Source organism: Lissotriton vulgaris, chromosome 6 (assembly GCF_964263255.1).
Source record: "Lissotriton vulgaris chromosome 6, aLisVul1.2, whole genome shotgun sequence".
Lineage (NCBI taxonomy): Eukaryota > Metazoa > Chordata > Amphibia > Caudata > Salamandridae > Lissotriton > Lissotriton vulgaris.
Window position 1 is genome coordinate 1,299,005,236 of NC_141694.1, and position 23,202 is coordinate 1,299,028,437.

The 23,202-nt window shown below is 44.7% G+C and overlaps 1 protein-coding gene across 2 annotated transcripts in view; it reads right to left on the reverse strand.

Moving 5' to 3' along the window:
• STX7 (syntaxin 7) overlaps positions 1 to 20,999 on the reverse strand; it is a 241,753-nt gene extending 220,754 nt beyond the window's left edge. The window contains exon 1 of one of the 2 annotated variants that reach the window (XM_086927434.1): positions 20,721 to 20,999. The gene's annotated coding sequence lies outside the window, so the exon portion shown is untranslated. Of the gene's footprint in view, positions 1 to 7,759; positions 7,856 to 20,720 lie in introns of those variants that run through there. The other variant, XM_086927435.1, reaches the window with a different exon arrangement.
• Between the last annotated feature and the right edge of the window lie 2,203 nt (positions 21,000 to 23,202).

A 23,202-nucleotide genomic window follows, 5' to 3' on the forward strand; every position in this document is an offset into this window, starting at 1 on the left:
AGACAGTGGATCTACAAGAATTGTTTAGGTATTCTGTCCTCTTCCCTTTCAATTGTTATATGTGAACCAAATAGCCATGTCAGGCAGAATCTGACACTGTAGTGGGGAGATGAGGACCCCCCACACTGCATATTTAGGGAAGTAATATCTGCCCATTCAAGTCAGCCTATTGTTTGCTCGAGGGAGGCATTTCACTCCTATTCCAGGGTAGCTTTTTAGCTGTGAGAAGCTAGTAAGCCAATGCATATTAGCCACCACAACTTCTCCTTAATGTTTATTATAAACATGACATTTTAACTTTTAAAATAGGTGTTTAATAATTTTTCTGTCTGTTCCCATTCCTGAGATTCAGTATATAGTATTTTAATTTTTACTCTGCAATTCTACATAGTACAGCTATGCCTGCCCCAGTGAAAATAGCTTTTAGGTGGTTGTCACTCTAAGGACGTGAAAAACTAAATTTTCAATGATCTCTTCTTTAAAATACTATGCACCCACCTTGTAGACTACAAGGCCTACATAGAGGTGAAATATTAATATTCAAAAGTGACGTTTTATCTCTCAAAGGGGTTGCTTTTTGACAGGTCGAATTTCAGTTTTTACACTGCTACAATCATGTTGCACTGCCACTGTACTGGATGGCACAATATGCTTGCAGTCCACTAGAGGTATTTAACTTCCAGGCCCTGGGTACATTTTGTGCCATATACGAGGGATTTTCTAGACAAGTAAACTACATCAATTAGGAGAATACCAAATTTAACCATGTTAAAAGAGGGAGCACACACACATTACTACTGGGTTGCTGGGTTAAAGTTCACAGAGTTCTAAAGCCAGAAAAAAAACAGAAATGGTTAAAAGCTGGGGTACAACACGCTACAAAATGGCAATTTCCTACAGAAGGAATTTCTAAAGTATTGATAATGGAAAATAGACCTAATTTTCAAGAGAAAAGCATGACTTCATTAGGCAATTGCCCATCACACACCAAAGAATTGCCCTGCATGTTGTTCAAGTAAATGGGTTAGCTGAATGAACAGATTCATACGGTGCGAGGGAGGCAACAACTCGGAATAATGGAGGAGGACATTGGAAATCCTCAGGGGTTCAATAGTGATAGGTCCTGATTTGCTAGGTGAGATTTCCTCCATCAACGACCTCACATGAGAGATATAGAAGTAGAAGGAGCATCACTATCTCTTTAATAACGGTTACTAGCCTTAGGGTTGAGAAGAAGATTTAGGGTATTTCATATGGTAGGTATAATGCATTGTGTTTCACCATTTTAACCTGGTTTGCCTCATCGTTCCAAGGGTATGGGCTACACAATTTAACTGTCCCTTGTAGCAGACATTGTAACATGCATGGCAAAAGTGAAGCTACCAGCTCTATGTATGCTCTTATGAGAGTTTCGTCAACTGCACCTTAGAGATTGACCGGAGGACCAGTGCAATTGAATCTGCAGGTGATACACTGTCATAGATATACTTGTGTGAGGTGCCAAATAGCTCTGTATGAGTTTGCACACTCTTACTCATTGTGAGCAAAGAGAGGGCCAATTTGAATGAATGAAGGCTATCGTCCTTAGACTGGAAAGCATTTAGATTAGGCTAAAAACTCTAAGCTGTACGAGATGCTCTACTTGGAATGCAGACTCTAACTTTAAGTCCAGTATACGGTTTTTGGTGGATAATGTCATAGCATTATTTTTTAAATTCTGAATTACACAGGGACCCTTGCTCAACAGGTTTTTCCAGCTCAATTACTAGGAAGTTCTGCCCAGTTTCACGTTAAAACACAACAATGCACACTTAATAACATATCCAACTGCACCATTGTTTTAGGTGCCTTTCTCTAGTGGTGACAAACAAGAAGTTTTCTTGAGGGAGTCTTTATTTGTAGTGATAATAAAATAGACCAGCAGTGTATCTTTCTACAGGGTGTAGTTGGATGAGGCCTGTGACCAGAAATTAAGAAATATATTGGGAGATATATGGGCTGCAGAATACGGAACTGATCCATGCAGGGAAACAGTGAGGGGGAGGGAATGACTTGAAAATATGGTATTACCATCTTCCAGACTAAAGAACACTATAGTGCCAATGGGACATGAAAAACGTTTTATACAGTGAGGGATACCATATCGACAAACAGGGCTCAGAGTTATGCCGAAAGCTCTCCCAAATCATCACTTCCATTACGAGTGCAACAAACATTTGTCAAGCCAAAAGGTTTGGGTTTCGCAGGCAGTCTTCTGGCTTTCCCAATGTTTTGTCATTGGTTTTTAAAAACGTCATTGTTGAGAAAACTGCCTGGCCCTCATAACTCTTAAAAACCAATGGCTAAATCAGATATATTTTTAGGTCTCATAAAATCACACATTACCATAATAATCGCTGCCACATAAGTGAACAATTTTGTCTGTGAACATGCTCCTCGTGAAAGAGAAGAATATTGTCCTGCACACTGAAGTTAGTCAATGGCTATATTGGGCTGGACCATTGGGCCACGCTCTATACTGTAGCAGGCAAATAAATAAATGAGAAGAACACAGCAATAGACCTACAGATAAAGTGGATTGGCTGAGAGCTCCTATAAGCAAAAACAAGAAAGCAGATTAATAATTGGGATACATGGGAAGCCACCAGAAGGAACAAGGCCATAGATTTGTTTCGTTCAAACAGTTTCAATAATTCAAAACTGGGCTCAAGCCCCTTGTACCCGTACACAGAGCAGTCACGCTTAACTCAAGTGAAATGTGTAAAGTATTTAGCAATTTATAAAATAAAAACAGGTTGTTGGACTTAGCCCTTTTTGGCAGGTTCACCCCTGAACTTTTTGCCTAGTCTGTAACCTAAAGTGCGTGCGCTCTCTGTGTATGTGTGGTGCGATTAGCCTGCCCCTCCATAGGAATGCATGGGTGATAAGTGTGTCCTTGGTAATTCCTGGTATGAGAGGAGTGCAGGTTCGAGTTTAGTATGTATGAACTCGTGAAGATAAATGCTGCGGAATGGTGTGCGCAGATTTGCCACTTTTAGAAGTGGGCATTTCTGTGTGCTATGTGTCTGCCTGCCTGATGTGAATTGCATATCTGGCTTGTGAGTGACAGGAGTGGAGAGGTGTGGGTGGCTCCAGGAGGGGCAGGGTGAGTCAACGCTGAGCTGAATGGGACACCTGGAGCTAGAGTGGTGGCAGGGGTAATCCCCTGACTCAATAGGATGTGTGCCTGCCCTAGTGAATGCTAGCTCTGCCCCCTGTGGTGCGTCTGATGGCGAGCCCCCACCTGACAAAGAGGAAGAGGAGCTTCAAAAACAAAGTGCTCCAAATCCCCCCTGAATCAGTTGCATCTGGTTCCCTCATGCCCTGCACTTTAGACAAAGGAGGAAGGGTGTATAAGAGTAGGGGCTGTGACCCCCATAATGTTGATCTGTACCTGACCCAAGACCTGCGGGGGCATGCTGCTGCTGGGGCCCAGGAGGACCTGCCAGGAGGGCCTCCTCCCTGGGCCCAGCATGGCCTCCTGGATCCCTACAGGAACTTTTTGACTGACTTACTCTTCTGTTGTAGGAAGGACCCCTTTTCTGCAGCGAGTGAATGGGGAGCGCTATATTCTAATTTGAAGGACAAGGAGAACGTGTGGGCTGCGCAGCTCTGATCTGCAACCTTTTGAGCGGGAATCCGGATGCGAGGGATTCCCCTGCGATGCTCGAGACAGCGTATGCCCATCCCGCTTATGGGATCTCAAGTACAGGTGCCCACCCTGCATAATGGTGCCACGTTAGCGGGAGCCCACCCGGCTTTTTATTTTAAACTAAGAGGGAGCCCACCCCTCGTTGCCGCCGCGCAGAGGAAAGTGACCACGATCCACGGCCCGCCTGGTTGTGTGCGGGGCCTGTGGACGGAAGCAGAAGAGGCCGAAAGCGTGAGTTACGTTCAAAGACCCGGGCGGGAGCCTACCCCGCGCCGGGACATGCTGAGGACGACAGGAGCCTACCCCGCCTCCACGAGCTCCGTTTAGAAGTCCTGGGTCCTAGGAGGGGACCCGGGTGAAGGGGAGAGGTGGCCGGAGCAGGCCGCAACTGAGTGATATCCCAGGCGGGGCTCCCTTGGTAAAGAGGGAGCCCTGCCGGCAGCCGCAGTGCGACCGGGAGAGGAGCAGAGACCCCATGCAAAGCCCTGGTGAGTGAAGCGGCCACTTGGCACCTTGCCCGTCCCAGTCCTTAGTTCTGAGCGGACCCGTGAGAGAGAGCGGGCCGCTCCTACGAGGGGGCAGATTGGTTTTCAGAGGGCCCAATGTACCTCCCAGTTCTGCCATGGCCACAGCTGCCCCACCTGCTAGAGGGCAGCTGCGCTGAAGATGGCCATTATGTTAAGAGTCCGAAAGTGGGGCTCAGAGGGTACGTGTAGTGCCAGTGCCATGTCTCCAACGCTAGGGGCATTTTGGTGGTAGAGCCCCAGTGGGGGACCCAGAAGGCATCGTGATGCCAGGCCCCTGTGCTTTGTTGATTCACAGCTGCGCCACACCATCGCGGGCAGCTGCAACTTTGCTGGCATAATTGAATATTTGTTCTAAGGGCACAGTGAGTGCCAGGCCTTCAGGTGTGGCCCACAGCTGCGCAGCACTTAGTGCCAGCTGCAAAGTTTAGGCCACAGTTCTTTGGGGGCATTGTGAGAGATAGGAGTGAGTTACACTCCTCTGCCCCAGCGCAATTGCGCATGTGCAAACTATGCTGCATTGGCAGCAGCCCTGAAATGCTGTATGCAGGGCGTTTGAGCCCTAGAGAAGGCCAGTTGGCCAGGGGATCCACGATTTATGTGATAGTAGGAAATATGATGCCTTACTGTGATTCATGCCTCTAAATGAGTTTCGGGATGAGATTATGTGTGTAATGCGTTTATGCCAGTGAGATTATTTCCTACTGTGAGTATACCCCTAATGAGAGTGATGCATAGGAGGTTAGGGTCTAATGTGTAATGGTGTGCAATATATTTGGCGCCTAAGGTGATACTGTGCATAATGTGGTTTATGTTACAGGGTAATGCTGAGGACAATGGTTACCAGTGATTACTGATTGTACGTTTATGATATGTCTTACTTGTACTAGGTTCTTTGGGATGGTTCTGACAGTGGTCCAATGGGCCCTGCCAGGTGTAAATAATCCCTTGTAAATATGACCTAGTGCCAGGTGGCACAATGTACATTATGTGATACTATTCTAATGTGCTATGAGAATACAAAGGCTATTTTTGATATAACCTTGTGTGGAGTGGCTTTTGTGGTGTGCCTGGGATGTTGTTGCTGTGTGCGTGCACAAGCGCTTTACACATGACCTCCGGGATAAGTCTGACTGCTCGTGCCAAGCTACCAAGGGGGTGGGCAGGGGTTATCCTTGCCCTGACTAGAGTGGTGGTTTCTGCCTGGCTTTGGCACAAGCCTTAGCCAATCAGAAATCCAATTTCTAACACAGGTCAAGAGTTGAAGACACACAAAATCCCACAACCAATTTAGGAAAAGAGAGAAAAGTGTAATGAGTAAAATGAAACCAAAATGACAAAAATAAAAAAGGGGTAAATATTTAAGGCAAGAAGTGTCAAAAAAGTCACATGCCAATCAGTAGTCACTTTTTGCAGTTGACTAGAATCAAGGCACAATTTAAGGCCAGAACTCAGAGTATGCTGTTGCTTTACAAAACTCAGTGGAACACTATATATGCACCTGGAACATAAGTGGTCGGTGAGAATGTTTTCTAATTGGAGCAAAAGCCCTCACCCACCTCTAGCAGTGGCATGCCACATCATCTGACAGCTACTCGTGGGGCTGGCGCTGCAATGCCCATCCGGCCCCTGAAAGGGTCTATTTGCAACCACAAAAAAGCATGTTTGGAAACACCATGTGGGTTTGTCCCATCAAAGATTTTGACTTCTGACTTAGTGTCCGAAATGAAAGTCAAAATCCTACTATGGGGCAAGATGTTAGGCTGCATCTGACAAAGTCTTCTCAAAAGCTGCCTGTAGATGGATAAGGCCCAGTTGAAGCTCTTGGTTTTTACTGGAAAAGCTCTGAGTGGGAGAAATTCTAATTTAGTTGCCGCTAAATTCCTTGCATCAGCAAGATACTTTGAACCTTCGCCTGTTCAAGATTTCTACCTGCAGTTGTCGTTTTCTTTTCATGGATCTCAATATCTTCCAGCGGGACAAGCCTGGAGCTGAATCCAATGAAGTTCTCTCAAAACTTGCCACGGAGTTCATCACGCTGAAGCTCTGGAGGTCTTGGAAGTCCAAACATTTTTAAGTCCCAACTTTTCAGAGTTTCTAAAGCAGCTCCAATTGTTCACTCCTAAGCCCCCATGTTCCCAAGGACAGCAATTCGGGATATAACTCCCTCCATCTGAGGCCACCAACAAGGTTCACTTGCTACTATTCATGTGGGCAGTCCAGTGAAAAGGCCTCTTGCAGCTTGTTGTTTCCTTGGAGCCACACCGGAGGCCAGCAAACTGATCCCTAAAGTCCACTGCCAAGTCTATTTGTTTCAGTAGGAGCAGTTCACCACACAGGTCTCAAATAGCAGGTCCAGTCCATTTCTTTTCTTCCACAGTTCCAGAAAGTGTTCTGATGAGCTATGTATGAGGGGCTACTTCTGTAGGATTCACTAAGCAGGGGGTGGGGGTGACACCTGGACACTCCCTAATCACGGAGGAAAAAGTTGCCAGCGATAAACCTTTGCAGGAAATCCTCTTTTCCTTCCTTTTCCGCCTTTCAATTGCTGTGGCCTGTGTGCCAACAAAGGATGTGTTTAGGGAAATCACCAGTCCGCTCATCAACTACACCAAACTGGTGCGGAGACCAACTCCCCTCCCACTAGGCTGGTGCCAAACTGACTACAGTGAGACTAGGAGACAAAAGACGCATCTTCCGTAGGTATCCCTTTATACTTCCCAGCACCATGCCTCACAACCAGTCCACCCCAAAAAAATGTCTAAACCATTGTTTCTAAACCATTGTTTCTAATGTGGGAACAGTTTTCACACCTCATTAGGTGAACACTGGTAGGGCCATCTGTCAGCAGACGAATACAAATTACCCTACCAGAAGTTCAGGCAGACAATATCTATAATTTTAAAAAGCAGTTTTTCCTAAATATTTATTCCAAGTCAGACTTCTTCAATCAGTAGGATTTGTACTAAACATTAAACTTATTGTTTGAAATATTCTAGTATTTTTTTCGATCCAGAGATAAGAGTTTTGATTTTATTCTGAACTTTAGTTTTTATCATAAGACATCTACAGCCCTTCCCAATACACATATCTTTTTGTTAATCACTGTAGGTACATGCCAACATTAAATTCTTCCATGTACCACTTTTAAATTTTAGACACCCTACCTTGTGGGCTACTTAGGAGTGGCTTATTTCATATATAAAAGTAGGGTTATTTCCTGTCAAAAAAGGTTATTTTGACAGGTTCGACCGGCAATCAATTAGTAATGTGGTTGACAATGTAAAAAGCAGCCCTTACATTGCACATACAACTGTGGTAAAATCAAATAAGGTCTCCAAAAATGCCAGGCCTATCAAATCCCTACTTTCTAACTCCCCCCCCCCCCTCCATAAGAACTTGTTTTTAATTAAAGTCAAGCAAGAGAATGCTCTTTTAAATATGAATTACTGCGAAAACATCATTTTCAGGGAGGCTTTCAGGCACAACCACCCTAAATGTATGCAAAAGAACGGTCCGGAAAAAGAAAAAACATAAAACCCACGTTTCAATGCATATTAATATTTAAGGTTCTTAATTATTCTGGTGGTTGATTCCCCGCAGGAACTTGAAGGAAGGGATCTAGCTTTTTATAAACTCTGTTCTACGTAATACATTATCTTCCTTTCCTGGAAGGCCAGGGAATCCTCTTCAGCAGAAAACAAATATCTAAAAAAAAAAAGTACAAATGTGATAACAAAAGAGGAAGTTGATATTCATAGCCAGATGCGATTTGCATTTCTCAGCAGTTGAAGCTGAGACGACCTAAAACACAGTGCCCAAATCTACTAAAAAAATAAGATGGAAGAACAATGTTGCTGGACTAAAATAGCCAAAGGAATAATAAAGAATGATGTAAAACTGGTCTATAGCTTTATTGCTCAAAGTTGCTCAATCTAGAAGGACCAGATTTCTAAAGACGTCACAGTGGGCATGCTTTTGGGGTCCCATTTTCACAATCATTGAGACGTGTGTCCTGTGAGGACACCGAAGTTTAATGGCAATGTATCGACAACTAATTTAAGGCAAGTCAAATGAGGCATCAAACTTGTTGTGAGAGACAGACAGACCCTTGTAAGACTTTCCATAATTTTATTTGTTTCCCAACCATCAACCATGGGACTGACCTGCGAGCGAGATGTGTAGTCAGGGCAATTACAAGTGGATAACAAATTCAGGAACGTGAGCAATAAAGGTCCTTAGTAGGGGGAGTACCAGGCCATATTAGTACAGGCATCCATCGCCCAGCCTTTCGCCCCATCCCTGCAAACAGACAACCATGCCAATTATCTGCTTCACGGGTCATTTTATTCTCACTGAATTTAGAATGCGGTAAATCTGCAGCAGTTCATTCCGATTTTCTAGCACACTAAATAGTCTGAGTGTGCTATATATATCTGGTATATACTTTAGATTACAGCGGTCTAGGGAACAACATTTCGACATGATCCATATTGTGAATTCTTAGGACGAAGCAGCAGTTCCTTTCTTATTAGTTGTTTTTAATTGTGCATCAGTATTTAATAACAGAAACAACCAAACACTCATGGAAAGTCCTCATCCTTCTAAAAACAAGGCACGTCTATCTTATTCAGTATCGTGAGTATCTTAGGGAAGACAGTGTTCCCATAATGCTCGGGTTGTTTATGCCAGATTCACCTACATTTGTGATACCATCTTTTACCAGGCTCGAATGAATTTGGGCCCATCTAGTGGGAACTTCTGCTGTGTCTTCCTCAAACAGGAATTACAGGTGTCTCTCTCGGCATCCATTTTATAGGAACTGCCCGTTTCACCAGAAGGAAAGCCAACTGTTCAAATCCCACTTTACATACCACTATTGTCAATATCAGACCACGGTTGGTGAGCCTGTTCACTTTTTCCCATATAGCATTCCACACGAATGGACGGCATTTCCATATTTCGTTAACGAGCATAGCTTTTGCACCTGGGCACGTACGGCAGTTTTTCTGTTCATGCCACCTTAATCAAATGTAGTTTGTGTTACTGAGATGCACCAAGTGAATCGGGTTGTCCTTGACCTGTGGAACACACTAACAACATATTCATAACTGAAACCCACGTACAGTGAATCTAAAGTTACATTTTAAATTCAAACTGCATGTGTGCCAGGGTATGCAGACCTAAATTACGTTTTTTATTACTTCTAAATCTGCCAACTCTGCAAGACCATGCACATCAAAGCAATACCATGCCATGCCCCGACCTCGAATAAGGTGCGAAGGTAGAGCAGATCTTGAAGTGACAGAGACAATATTACTGAGCCCCATTTTACATACCGTATTTTCCGGCGTATAAGACGACCCGGCGTATAAGACGACCTCCTACTTTGCCTGAAAAATTTTAGGTTTTGTGCTATACTCGCCGTATAAGACGACCCCCCACTTCCAGCGCAGTCCAACGCAGTCCTGCATAGCCATTCCGAGAATGTACCGGTATTTTGAACTTACCGTATTAGTCTAGTCCTCCTCCCTGTGGGTGAGCAGTAAGGCTTTATCAGTGGGCAGTGGGTACCTATAAGCGTTTATTTTACAAACTCAAAGACTGAACGCAAACAAATTGGTTGTATAAACAATCTTGCTTTACTCGGAATATTTTTATTTAAAACCATATCAAAAACTGTCACTTCTGAATATACCGGTACGGTACGGTAAACATAAATTAGTGCATGAAACAGTGCAAGTGGATTAAACTTTCCATAACTTTCCATAAATCCAAGCGATTTCTACAGGATTTATAACGTTCCCTTTAAAAGCCTTCAAAATCCTCCTCTTCGTCATCTGATCTCATAAGTAAGTCAATGAGATCTTGTGGTACATCTGTAAGGCAGTCATCGTATGGATCTTGTACCAATTCCGTATCAGATGATGTGGTCTCTTCTTCTGCATCCTCTTCACCTTCCCACAGATAGTCGTCCTCCATACCATCTAATGAATTTGATATGCCACACTTCTTGAAAGACTTTATTACAGTTTCTGCATCAATGTCGTTCCAGGCCTTTATAACAAAGGTGCACAAAACATCCAACTGTGGAGCACGCATGTTTCCTCCTTTTGTGAATGTTTTTTCACCGCTAACCATCCACTCATTCCACTGTTCTCGGATGCGATCTTTAAATGGCTTGTTTAGGCACACATCCAGTGGCTGCACCAACGATGTCAATCCTCCAGGTATAACTGCAGCATCTGTTTTTAGTCTTGCCAGCCTTTGCTTATTGCTGGGAGTTAAATGAGCCCTGAACATATCCCACACCAGTAGACTACGTCTTTGTAGAAGTCCACCTGGTCGCCTGCTCCATACGTTATCAAGCCATAGCTTTACCCCTTCTTCATCCATCCATCCTTTCTCATTCACATGCACAAAACAACCAACAGGAAACTTGAGTTTCGGCATTGTTTTTCTTTTAAAAATAACCATTGGTCTCAGTTTACCACCATCAGCTGTGCATGCAAGTACCACTGTGAAACTGGACTTCTCATGTCCTGTTGTTTTTATTAAAATTGTCTTTTCGCCTTTTTGATGGACAGTTTTGTTGGCAATCATATCGACATTCATTGGAGTTTCATCCATATTTCCGATGCTACTTAGCGCATAGCCATGTTCATTGCGCAGCCTAATAACGTAGCGATGGAAGCTATGTATTTTGGCATCAAGATCCGCAGGTAATTTCTGGGCAATTTTTGTCTTTTGTCGCAATACCAGATTATGCCTTCCCAAGAATCTGGTACACCAGGATACAGTGGCCTTAAATCTGTGGCTGAGATCTGGATTAGATTTGGCCCACTGAAGTGCAACCAATCGGATTTTATTTCGGGTCACGACATACCCGCTTTGCCGATGCTCGGCCACCATGTCTGCTACATGCTTTTCCAGTTCTGGCCAATGTGGGGTGCCTCTTCTTAGTGCACACTTGCCCCTTGGCATACTCCGTAATGCTTTCTCATTTGCTCTCCAGGCCCGAACCATCTTTTCTGTCACTCCATATTGTCTAGCAGCAGCACAGTTATTATGTTCCGTGGCAAAATCCACAACTTTAAGTTTGTAACTGGCTTCATATTTCCTTCTTCTTGCCACTGCTGGAGCCTTGCTGAGTTCTTGCCTGCCAGCCGTTTGCACTGGATGCGCTGCTGGAGCCTTGCCGGGTTCTTCGCTGTCTGCCATTTGCACGGAATGTGCTGCTGGAGCCTTGCCGGGTTCTTGACTGTCAGCCATTTGCACTGGATGTACTGGTGCTGTACAGTATGAACAGGTGCAGAGACTGTCTTCAACACCACACGTACGGTACGGCAAATACGCTATCTGCTCACCAGACTGCCTTTCCTCTTCGCAACAACCAGCCAATCACGGCAAGTGCTCTACTGCCTTCGGTAACATTCGGGAACATTCTACAGTCCCCTTTCTATGCCACGCCCATGTCAAGGGGAGAGGTGCGCGTGCCAAAACGTGCCAAACGTGTCAACACACTGGGCGCTGCCATCTTCGGCGCTGGCTGCCCATTACCATATACCGTGTTTCGGACGTCCTGCTGCCTCGTCCTGCTGCCTCGTCTGCCTGGGGATGTGCAAGCGGTTGGAGGCGCGTGTACAGCGGCAGCGGCAGTCGAGGTAAGACTCATGGCGCCATTTGCTCGCTTGTGAAGCGGTTTGACACCTTCGAGTGAAGTCCTTGCTATGAAAAAAACGCTCGCTTTCGATACTTCATGGCGCGGGGCCTGGGTGTGGACGTTGCCAGGGCCGGTGGCTGTATTTTTTGACATAAGGTGTGTTTCTTGTTATTTCCTATTGTGAAGCGGTCTGACACCTTCGAGTGAAGTCCTCGCTATGACAAAAAAACGCTCGCTTTCGATACTTGCACAATTCATGGCGCGGGGCTTGGGTGTGGACGTTGCCAGGGCCGGTGGCTGTATTTTTTGACATAAGGTGTGTTGTTTCTTGTTATTTCCTATTGTGAAGCGGTCTGACACCTTCGAGTGAAGTCCTCGCTATGACAAAAAAACGCTCGCTTTCGATACTTGCACAATTCATGGCGCGGGGCCTGGGTGTGGACGTTGCCAGGGCCGGTGGCTGTATTTTTTGACATAAGGTGTGTTGTTTCTTGTTATTTCCTATTGTGAAGCGGTCTGACACCTTCGAGTGAAGTCCTCGCTATGAAAAAGCGCATGAAAACATACCATAAAATTTTGTATCCGGCGTATAAGACGACCCCCGACTTTCCAGAAAATTTTAAGGGGTTAAAAAGTCGTCTTATACGCCGGAAAATACGGGTAGTTTCTCATACACCTAATACAGATGTCATCGATGTGGGCAGATGGTTTTATCGATGTGCCGTAAGAGGGGTGATCGCTCACCTCTGTTTTGCACACAGGCTTGTGTTCCTACTGGGTCCGTAGGTTTTCATGAAAACCTTTAAATAATCCTGAAAAGTGTAACTATGTGGCCCAGTAGTAGTAAATGTATTGTGAACTGAGGGTCTACCATATTCCTACGGTAGATGTGTTGCTGTTAATTTGACTTATTCTACCACCTGTGCATGTTTAGATTGTCTTTACATTAAAAAAATGTTTCAGTGTACAGTAGGGGGATTTGTGAATTTATACAAGAACAGAAATACAATTCTAATAAATATAAGCCACCTGGTAATGCAAAGCGGTAATGTGCTCAATCTTGGCACAGTTTAATTTTGTCTAGGAGGATTTGTCAAATATTTATTTCACAAAATGCTTCCTCTGTAAGCGTAAATGCAATTCATAGGTAAATAAATTAAAACTATTCTATCTTGACTCCAAATGCCCGCTGAGGTGCACTCTCACATCAGCTGACATATCTTGGCCTTTGGCTAGTTGGCCCTAAACCCACTGTGGAAAAGAAATCTCAATTTGTGTGCAGTACCACTGGTTTAGAATTATGGGCTTGTGATACAATAAATAAGACGTGCTCTGCCTACCACATCACTGACAGGTCAACAATTTACTACATTCTACAATCAATTTTCTGATATGGATACGATTATGAAGCGGCTCCCTGGAGCCAAAGTACAGTCAAAGGGGCTGCAATGATACAGATGTATTCTCAGTCACAGATGATCTACAGCGCCAGTCCTAAAGAATCTAAAAGAAGTTGACATGTTGGAGCGCAGTCTTTTTTAGTCAATTTGTAGAGTTTCGAACAGTAGGAATCTATCACTTGCATCGTCAGATGGAATAGAACATGTGGCACAGCTTTGGACAGTAACATTATAAAGCACGCACTCTAGCTTGCGATAGGGAGTATCAGCCCCCAGTTTGAGCTGCCTCTTCAGGATATAATGTGGAACTGACAAACAAGTAATGTTCCAAGCCAATTAACCCCACCGGTACGCTCCCCTCATATTATTCGGATGTGCCCTGTCCGCTGGATCACCAAAAATCGTTCCTAAAACCACCTGTCTGATGTAAAGTCCCCAAAAAGACACAGTGCCAAACAAAATGTAGTGGGTGCCTGTCATAGCTTGCGCTTTTCAATAGGAGGTTCTACAAGAGATCAAAGTGTTCCAAGTTAAAAGGGGTTACAGACCACAGGACACACAGCCATAGCCAAAAGCTGGGTAGAATCCCCTTTACCTTGTATTCCCTCCTCTGTAGGCCACAGCCGACTCACAGTTCTAGAGTTTCTAAACTAAAATGCAGCAGGCTTTCAGACCACGTCGTGAGGCCATCTGAATTGTGATTGTCCGATTTGAAGTTTCCCAGCATTTCTAAAAACAGAGATTCTCAAATTCAGAAACATCTTTAGGACTGTTTTATAGATTGGAGCTAATCTGCGTCTTTGAAAATCTTGCCAGTGTAGAGAAGGCCCTGCGATTTCAACTCCTTTTTTATGGTACAAAAACATTTAAGAAGCTTGACTGATCATCAGCCATATCTTTAAGAATTTAACTTGCCTCGAAAAAAGGAACACAGAAAAGCAATAATGGAATACAGGCTGAAAAATGTTTAAGCTGCCTCTACCAGTAAGAGTCAGAAATGAAAAATCCATTTAAAGGTGTCTTTAAGTAAATAATATATACCTTGCGCAGCAAGAAAAGAAGTCTAAAAGTTCTAAACTTTTTAAATATTAAGTCCCCGTTATTTCTTGGGCAAGCTAAGTTTCTTGAGTGAAATTTCCTTCTCCCCGTGTGTGCCCAAATTAAGTCTGATTCAAAGGTACCAATCTTTCTGAAACAAAATAGAGACGTCCTAAGTGGGTACTTTGTAAAAGTTAGTTTAGCTATTTTGGACTTTAATATTGCCAACTTACATGAATGAAAAGAGAACATATTTACAAATATTTTACAAAATAACGCAAGTTACATAAATCTCTAATGTACAAATAAGTTTACCCAATGCAAATAGTTAAAGTTTTCCAAGGTTAATATGTGGAAATTATAGAAGAAATAGGGAGAATGAAATCAAAGTAGTGAGATTTTGCAATATATAGTACAGTTTCACGGGAAAGATGGTGAAGAGTTTAAAGGGAAGAGGTCTAAGAAGGAGGTTTCAGAAGGAATATGAAATAGGATACGTTATCTCGACTTTTGTGCTTCTCTGTAAGACAGGCAAGGCTTTGTGAGGCAAATGATAATGGGTTCAGGAAATAATGAATGTTTGGCAAGAAAACAATGGGTAAGTAAAATTCTGTCAAGAGGACTTGCATAGCCCTGGATGAAATTGTAACTATGCTTGAGTAATTAGTGTATTTTGGTATTTTCCTGTAATAAATTTTAAGCAAAATTACTGAAATTACATCATTATGCTACAACCTGTGATACAGACGATAAATTTGAATTAAAGAAGTATCGTTCAGGTAAGTTTTGAAGGCAAACAGAATTTAATGTGGATTTTTCTACACGAGCAGACTGTTCGGGGAATTTTTGCCCACAAAACTACAAATCCGAACATGAACGGCAATGTTTTAAAAGCAAGCCCCTTTAATGTGTGCTCGGGGGTGGGGGGGGTCAACAAACATTTGAGGTAGATTTTTAACCCAAGCTGAATATTCGGGTTATTTTTTAGCGCAAAATTACAACCGGCACTGTTTTGAATGCTAGCATCTGGAAATCAACTTGAAATTACATTTTCAAGTTGAATATTTACCTGATTGAGTGCTAGAAGTATTTTCCATAACTGTGTCTTTTTGCATTATTTTGCAATGATTTTGCATACTTACGCACGCTTCAGCAAATTATGCGAGTTTCACGCACCCCTGAGTCTTGAGGGAGGTACACTCCTATGAGTCGGGCATCACATAGGTTCAGGAAAAATAATATTTGGAGCCCATGAAGAACTCAAGGATCCTAAACAGGATAGACAACACAGCTAATTGCATCACCAGAGAAAAATCAGGGCACTACTAATAGACTAGTTTAATACTCAGTTGAAGAACAACTACATATTGACTATAGTACAACTCCATCACCAGCACAATCACTCACCACCATCTGTGAAAGGCAGGTAATAAACAGCCTGCACAGTTAAGGGCCCAGTGAGATCCAAGCATCAGACTGCACTTCCACACCAACCTGTGGGTATGTGGAGGGTCTGATGAACAGCAATCTCATGTGTTAAGTGAATACGTGTTAATACACTGGCAGTCCAGTGCTTTATTTATTCCCGCAAAGCTCTCAAGCTTCTAGGAACATAAACATAACGTGTATTTGTAAAGCGCACATTCAGCTGGAGGCACCTTGGCGCTGAATAACAGATGTTTATTGTTACCCAACTCAATGGTACTCATTTTAATCAACTAAAAATGGGTGAAAGGCTGAGTAGACCAGCCGGGATTTGAACCTGTGACCATGAGGTTAAACACAGGCCCCCTGCAGTTGACGCATTAGTCCACTGAGCCATCGTAACCCAATTTGGAAGTGTCCTCTTCTTTAAATAATATTTTCGCTTTCTGGGTCCATTAGATGGATTACTGTGTAAATTTGTTTCAACCCTGACTCTTTTTATCGGGATAACATTTTGTCTCTTCACCTGGAAATGTATTTTAGAGACCACTTTTTGGATTGATCATCAATTTTTAAAATTTACATTTTAGTCCCGAATATTTTAAGGTCTTATATTTTCAATGTAAACTATCCAGACGCAGTTTAAGACTGGTTATGAGCAAAGTGTCTTCAATGGTGATATTTATGTTAACGATTTATGTACAGAGTAGCCAGAAACATTTTAGAAGCTATTGATGTTCTCTGAGATTTAACTGGAAATAATACTCAATTAAGCTCCTTGCTTTCGATTTTAATTCCCATCCTAAAGAGCAAGTGCTTGTCTGTTCTCACTGTGGCCCATATCAGCACCAGCTTTAAGCACGGACTCCTGATTCTGAAACTGTTGGGGGTGCAAGGCACATCAAGAAATTACAGCAGCGCCAGGCACTATCTTGGCTATTTTTGAGCCAACTAATTGACATTACACTTACCTTACAGTGTGATAAATGTCATTACCTGTCTTGCCATCTACCAATCACAAACCAAGACAAACTCTATTGCATAGCAACAACTTGTGTAAGCAAAGTTTAATTTCTCAGAATATGCTGCCCATATACAGACCCAAGAAGGGTAAATCTAATTATACATTAAAAAAAAATGAACTGGCATACCCGTCAGATGCACACTTGGGTCAAAAATAACAAAGGTGCAAGGTGTTATAGTAAGGATAAGAAAAAGTGGAAACTAAGTTCATAATACAACCATGTGGCTCTCCCACTAAAAGCAATTAAAGAAAACTGATCACTAATGAGAAACACTTAATCAGCAAGTCAAATTCTTACATCAGCATAAAGGACTGTCTTGCAGCACTAACCAATACCGTGTAAAAGCCCCAAATCCGACAAGGCTCCAAATTGACTAACTACTTTGTTGCTGCATGAGAAGAACTAACGAAAGAGGGAACAGTTGAGCATCACTTCTTGAAATTGATACATAATTGACAAACTATTGCACAGCAGCTCAGAAAAAAAGCAGAACTGTTTTGAAAGTTAAAGGAGCAATAATATTCTCAAGGGGCTGATTCTCGACGGCCAATTTTTCTCTGGGCACGGGTGGCATGTGTTAACGGTTAAATGTGCCAGCTGGCTAGCCTGCAGGTTAAGATGTGGATCGGTGGCCATAAAATCTGTATTTGCTTCGAAGGTGACATGTTTATTGTGGCGAACATCCACCCACAACACATGTGGATAGTCATATACATTTTAAATGGCTTTACCAACAATGGCTGCCCTTGTAAGCCAATGGCTGACTCAAGTAGTTTTAGGAGATGGAATGAGTGAGAAAGAGCCAAAAACGCTTTTTAGTTCTCCTCATGATCTACGGTAAGGGTATTTATTCTTGTAGAAAGAATTTTCCATGAAAAAATGTGTGTGACCTTGTAAGTTTAACTAAACTCTATAGCCCTGGGTTGGCCGCTCTACAAACAATCATCAGTCAGGGGGCTGACAAGCAAGCGCTCAGGGAACAACATACATTTTAATTTCCCTAAAGTAAAGTTTGCAGCAACACAAAACACAAGCAAATACCAATACAAATCTAAGACAATTAATGCTTCAGCCTAACCCTTTTTAGGTCGAGCCTAGAACCAGCGCGCATGCGCTGCAAGACTTATTGTAGATGAGTAGGTGAATAGAAGCTCTGTCTACTCTCCGCCCATATTTGCCATTGGCTTGTGTCATTGTCTGTCCTAAATGTTGGCTTTTGATTTGTCAAGAAGCTTGTTAGTTCCTCCTTAGTACTGCTTCCTCTTCATTTGTCAGCTCCCATGGCAACTGGCCTCTTTACTTCGGCTGATACATGGTACGTGTTATTTAGACTGTAAGCACTATTTTGAGTATTGAGGTTCTCCTACTGCAGGCACTACATGCTTTGGTGCCTTCTTTACTCCCCCCCCCCTCTCGTAGTCGAGCCTTCTCTCCCCCTCCCTCCTGTTGTCCGTGCCTTCTCCCCCCACCCACCCTCCAGTTGGTTGTACCTTCTTACCCCCGCCCGCCGGTTGTCCGTGCCTTCTCCCCCCGCCCTCCCTTCCATTGTCCGTGCTTTCTCAGCCGCCTGCCCTTCCTCCCGTTGTTGTGATGCCGACCATTTGCAATGCAATAGGTCTTGCGTAAATGCAAGACCTATTGCATTACAAATGCTTGTTGGATCTGGCCTAGAGACAGCTCTAGGTGTCTTACCAACCTCTTTCAATTAACAATATATAAATGGGGCCTGACCAAGAGTAAAGTGAAGCCTTACCCTTGGATGGGATACCGCTTCGACTGATCATGTTATGTTAATGATAGAGCGCAACTGTTACCAAAGGTGTCCTGGTGCTGTGTGAAGTCCTTTAGGGGCAAAGAGACAGAGTGACTGTAATTGGAAACTACGCCGAGAAGAGCCAAGTTTTTAAGGCTTTCCTAAAGGCAAGTAAATTGGTCATGCATCCGAGCTGCAATGGAAGACCATTCCAGGCCTTGACTGCGCAGGCCACAAAACTTCATGAATGGCCCAGTTTTCCTGCACCGTTTTCCTTGGTGCATATATCTATGAATGACATACTGTCAGGTTTTTATATAAGTAGCTGTGTCTTACTCCTGCATTTGATCTGAATTATACCAGTCTATCCAGGCCTCCTACACAAAATATTTGCCTTGAGCACTTTTGTCTTAGTTTCTTAATTGGCCTATTCACTAAGAATCTCTAATCTTTTTTTCTGCAAGTAAGTGCTCTTCCTCCTGAGAACAAGTAACACAGCAGATGTACAACATTTACCCAGAAAAAATGTGCCCTGAATTATGCCCAGAACTTCGAGGTTAATTCACAGCCAAGGCAGGAATAAGAAACAACTACCCATCAAAAAAGATTGACATTTGAGCCATGAGATAATTACCATCTGGCACAAGGTTAGCCAATTCGCCCAAAAACACACACCACTTCTTTACAAGGCCCATGAGCAAAGGTAGTGCTATCCTATTCAGCCACTAAAAGAGTAGCAGCTCCATTGAGAGGTACAAGTACTCTCCACTAAAGTATAGCTGTCTTGCGGGACGTGTTGGTATTTTGTGGAGTAACATTCAGCAGGCACGCTGAGAAGTGCTGGTACTGACCCATTAAACATAGACTGGGCCTGTTGTACTAAAAAAAACGCCATAATAAAGGTCGAGCAAACTTGGTTTGAAGAACTTATAATACCACATCACACATCTAGCAGACATGGTGAGAAGTCGCAGACATTTTTTTTCTTCAACTTTCTTTTTCTTGGATATAGGGGGGGGGGGACACACATTTATGAATCACCCCATGATTTGTCATACAGTGCATTGAACATTGATAAAATGTAAGGTCTCTCCAATCACCAACATAGGGTATCTGATTTGTGCCACCCTGGCCACCACGCCACTGGTTCACCTAAAGTCTCCTCATTCAGCTTTTCCCTCAGTCCTCTGATGCTAAGGTATCTATCAGTAGTAAAGCAAACCTGCTGCAAAGTGCCGGTACTATCCACAAAAAACAAAACAGCCCTCCAGAGAGGGCTGTTCAGTTAAATTTACAATAGGTCTGCTGCCAGTGCAGGAAATATCCAACTTAATAAAGAAGAGCCATATAGGGGTTCTAAAACAGAAGGATGGCTAACAGGAATGTGGAGCCAGCTTCATGAGGCGTGCTGGTACTATCCCTCCGAAGGTAGAACAACCTTCCTGAGAAGTACTGGTGTTATCAGTCACTGGAAGAATGAATACACACGCTGCGCCTGATACTGCCTGTCAACCCCAGCACCGATTGTTACAGGACTCCAGCAACCAGTTCAAGCGTAAACATGCTTGTACTTTGAAAGCACTCATGATTACCGGTGAGGCGATGCTGCTCTCGCAGGAAGCATATGGTTAGTGAGTGTGTGTGACAGAATATGAAAGTAAACTGCTAATGACTCACCAGGTGCGGAAGAAGCAGGGCGGCCAACTACGTACTTGAGTGATTCTGCACAACAAACTGTAGGCACGAACAAGACGGAAACCCCCTTTTATAAGTAATATACCAAAACATTGAAAAACAAAACAAACGGCTAAAAACAAAAACAAGGACACTGAAATATCCAAGGTGCACGTTATAGTATTGAAACTGCGGCAGTGCCAGCAACAGTACGTAATGCACTAACATAATAAACACCCTGCTTTCAGACGTTTTGGTTTTTTTTTTGAAGAGAACGAAAAGGCTAACAAGAAACCACGAGCAGAAAGTGGCGAAATCCACGCACAGGAGAGAGCCGCTCCCAACCTCCTGCCCCGGAGCCGCCGCTGGACTCGCAGGTCCCAGGGCAGTGGGCTGGCAGCGCCGCTCTCTGACCAGCCCACCCCCCGACCCCCTCCGCAGTACGGAGCTCCGGTGCGCAATCTCGGGGCGGCTCCCGTAGATGCCGTTACGCCACTGCTCTTGGGGCGCCGGTCTGCTTCACTTACCGGCACTTCGGGAGGCACGTCCCACGCTCAGCTGACCGGAAATCTCATGAGTTCAGACAGAGAGCTCTCTCCTGGCTGTCGGGGGCGGGGAGGATCTCAGGCTGTCTCTTGCCTCATCTGACAGGGGCGGAGGGTAGCCTGCTGAGGCTGCACCCTGGATCTCCGGCTCCGCCCGCCCAGCTTACTTCCTCCCTTTAAGTGTCACATGCCTCCACCGAGCTCCCTTCCCTTTTACACATTCCAGGCTACCTTTTCCACCGAGAACTGTGATTGAAATGCGATGTATTTCGTCTCTCCTCTTGTTTGAAGGACCGGGGCGTTACAGATATTTAGCCTACTTATCACTATGTTAGACTACGTGGAACTTGGAAGCATGTCATTTATTTATTTAAAAAGAAAACGTTTCTGTAATTTTTTTATTGCAGTATAGTTTTGATCTCGCTAGTCAACTAACAAAAACAAGCATTTGAAATGTAATCGGCTTGCATTTGTTAAAGTTAGAGCCTTTCGCGCTGAAAATGACAATGTGTTTTACTTTTTTATTTGCAGTGGAGTAATCCTATTTATATAGCTGTTGGGAAACGAGGCAGTATCTGTGAGGCCTGCACAAATAACATGAATACATTTGTTCTTCACTGGGAACCAAGCACCCAATTGTAGCGCCTGACTCTCAGAGGGTAGCATTGCAGTCTGAGGCTTACTCAAGGGAGGTGGTGTGGGCTAGTAATCGCCATTACAGGTGCGCAGAAATAACACTCAATAATTGATTGTCCAGACCTTGGTCCCAGGACCTCACTCTCCCCGGCATCTCCACGGTGCTCTGCTTCGCCTTGAAGCCAGCCAGCAGCTCTGTGCAGGGTATGAGGCCACCCTTGATCCCGGTTCTGGTCTAAGGTTTATTTTTCTCGCAGTTTCACTCCTAGTAGCGTCTTGCTAACTGTGATTTGTCTGCTTATTGTATTTATATTGAATTTCCGTACTGTGCCTGTGATTGTTTTTTTCTAGCTTGGCTCATCTGTTCTCTCTGTTGTGTTCCGGGTTCCCTGACGTTTTTCCCTCCGCCGCTGACCCTCCCCTTCTGCTCTTCCCTCCCCTTCTTATCATGGAGGCCGCTGCATGGCGCGCCAAAGGCAAACCCGTCTCCGCCCGTCCGTGCCGGGACCGTGTCCAGCGCCAGAACCCCTCGACCCCGCCAACGCCACAACTCCAGAATCCACTATGACGCCAGCACCCTCCACGCACTCAACACCGGCCTAAACCACGCCTGCATCCAGGCAGCCTCGAAACAAACCCGCAGACCCTTCTCCTGCCGCACCTGCATCTTCACCTGTGACTGAACCACCAAACTTCCAAGGACTGGACCCAACCACCTACGCTGCATACTCCTCAACACCCGCTCCGCACGCAAACACGCCGTCGAGCTCTGGGATCTGAGCGCCCGACATCGCCAATGCCACCCCAGATGGCTACAAGATCACCCGCAGGGATCGCGCCGACAGACCCGGAGGAGTAATAGCCATCGTCCACAAGTCCACCCTCAAGGTCGCCACCCACGCAGACGACACCCTCAACACCGCCGAACACCTGAACTTCTGGATCAACACCGACCCTAACACCACCCTCAGAGGAACACTCATCTACAGACGCCCCAGATCCCGGGCTCAGTTCAGCGACTCCATCGCTGACCTTGCCAGCACCCACGCACTCGCCTCCACGGACTACATCCTCCTCGGGGACCTGAACTTTCACATCGAGAACAACAACGACGTGAACTCCGCCACCCTGATCGACAACCTCGCCAACCTCGGCCTCAGACAACTCGTCACCGCACCCACCCACACAGCCGGCTTCACGCTAGACCCCGTCTTCTCCACAGGCTCCCACATCACCTTTGACCACACCACCCAACTCCACTGGACCGACCACTGATGCATCCATTTCACCTTATAGAAACCAACCACACACCACCGCACCCAACAGCTCCCTCGCCGCTGCTGGAGCAAAGTCACCAATGACCAGCTGATCACCACCCTCGCCCAGAACCCACCCACCAACCCCACCAAACCAGAGGCTGCAGCCCGTAACCTCAGACAGTGGATCGACAACTGCGCCAACACCCTCGCCCCGCTCAAGAAACCCTCCAACAGCCACATCAGCAAGAGAGCCACCTGGTTCACCGACGAGCTCCAGAACTCCAAACGCGCATGCCGGAAACTGGAGAAGACATGGCTCAACGAACGCACACCGGACAACCACGCAGCCCACAAGGACGCTACCCGCAGACATCACCACCTCATCAGATTAGCCAAGAGATCCTCCTTCAAAAAATGCATGGACAACAACGCACACGACAGCAAAGAGCTCTTCATCATCGCAAAGGAACTCTCCAACCCCAGCGCCAACACCAACGACATCCTGCCCTCACAAGAACTGTGCGACTCACTAGCCATCTTCTTCCACTGCAAGATCGCTGACATCCACG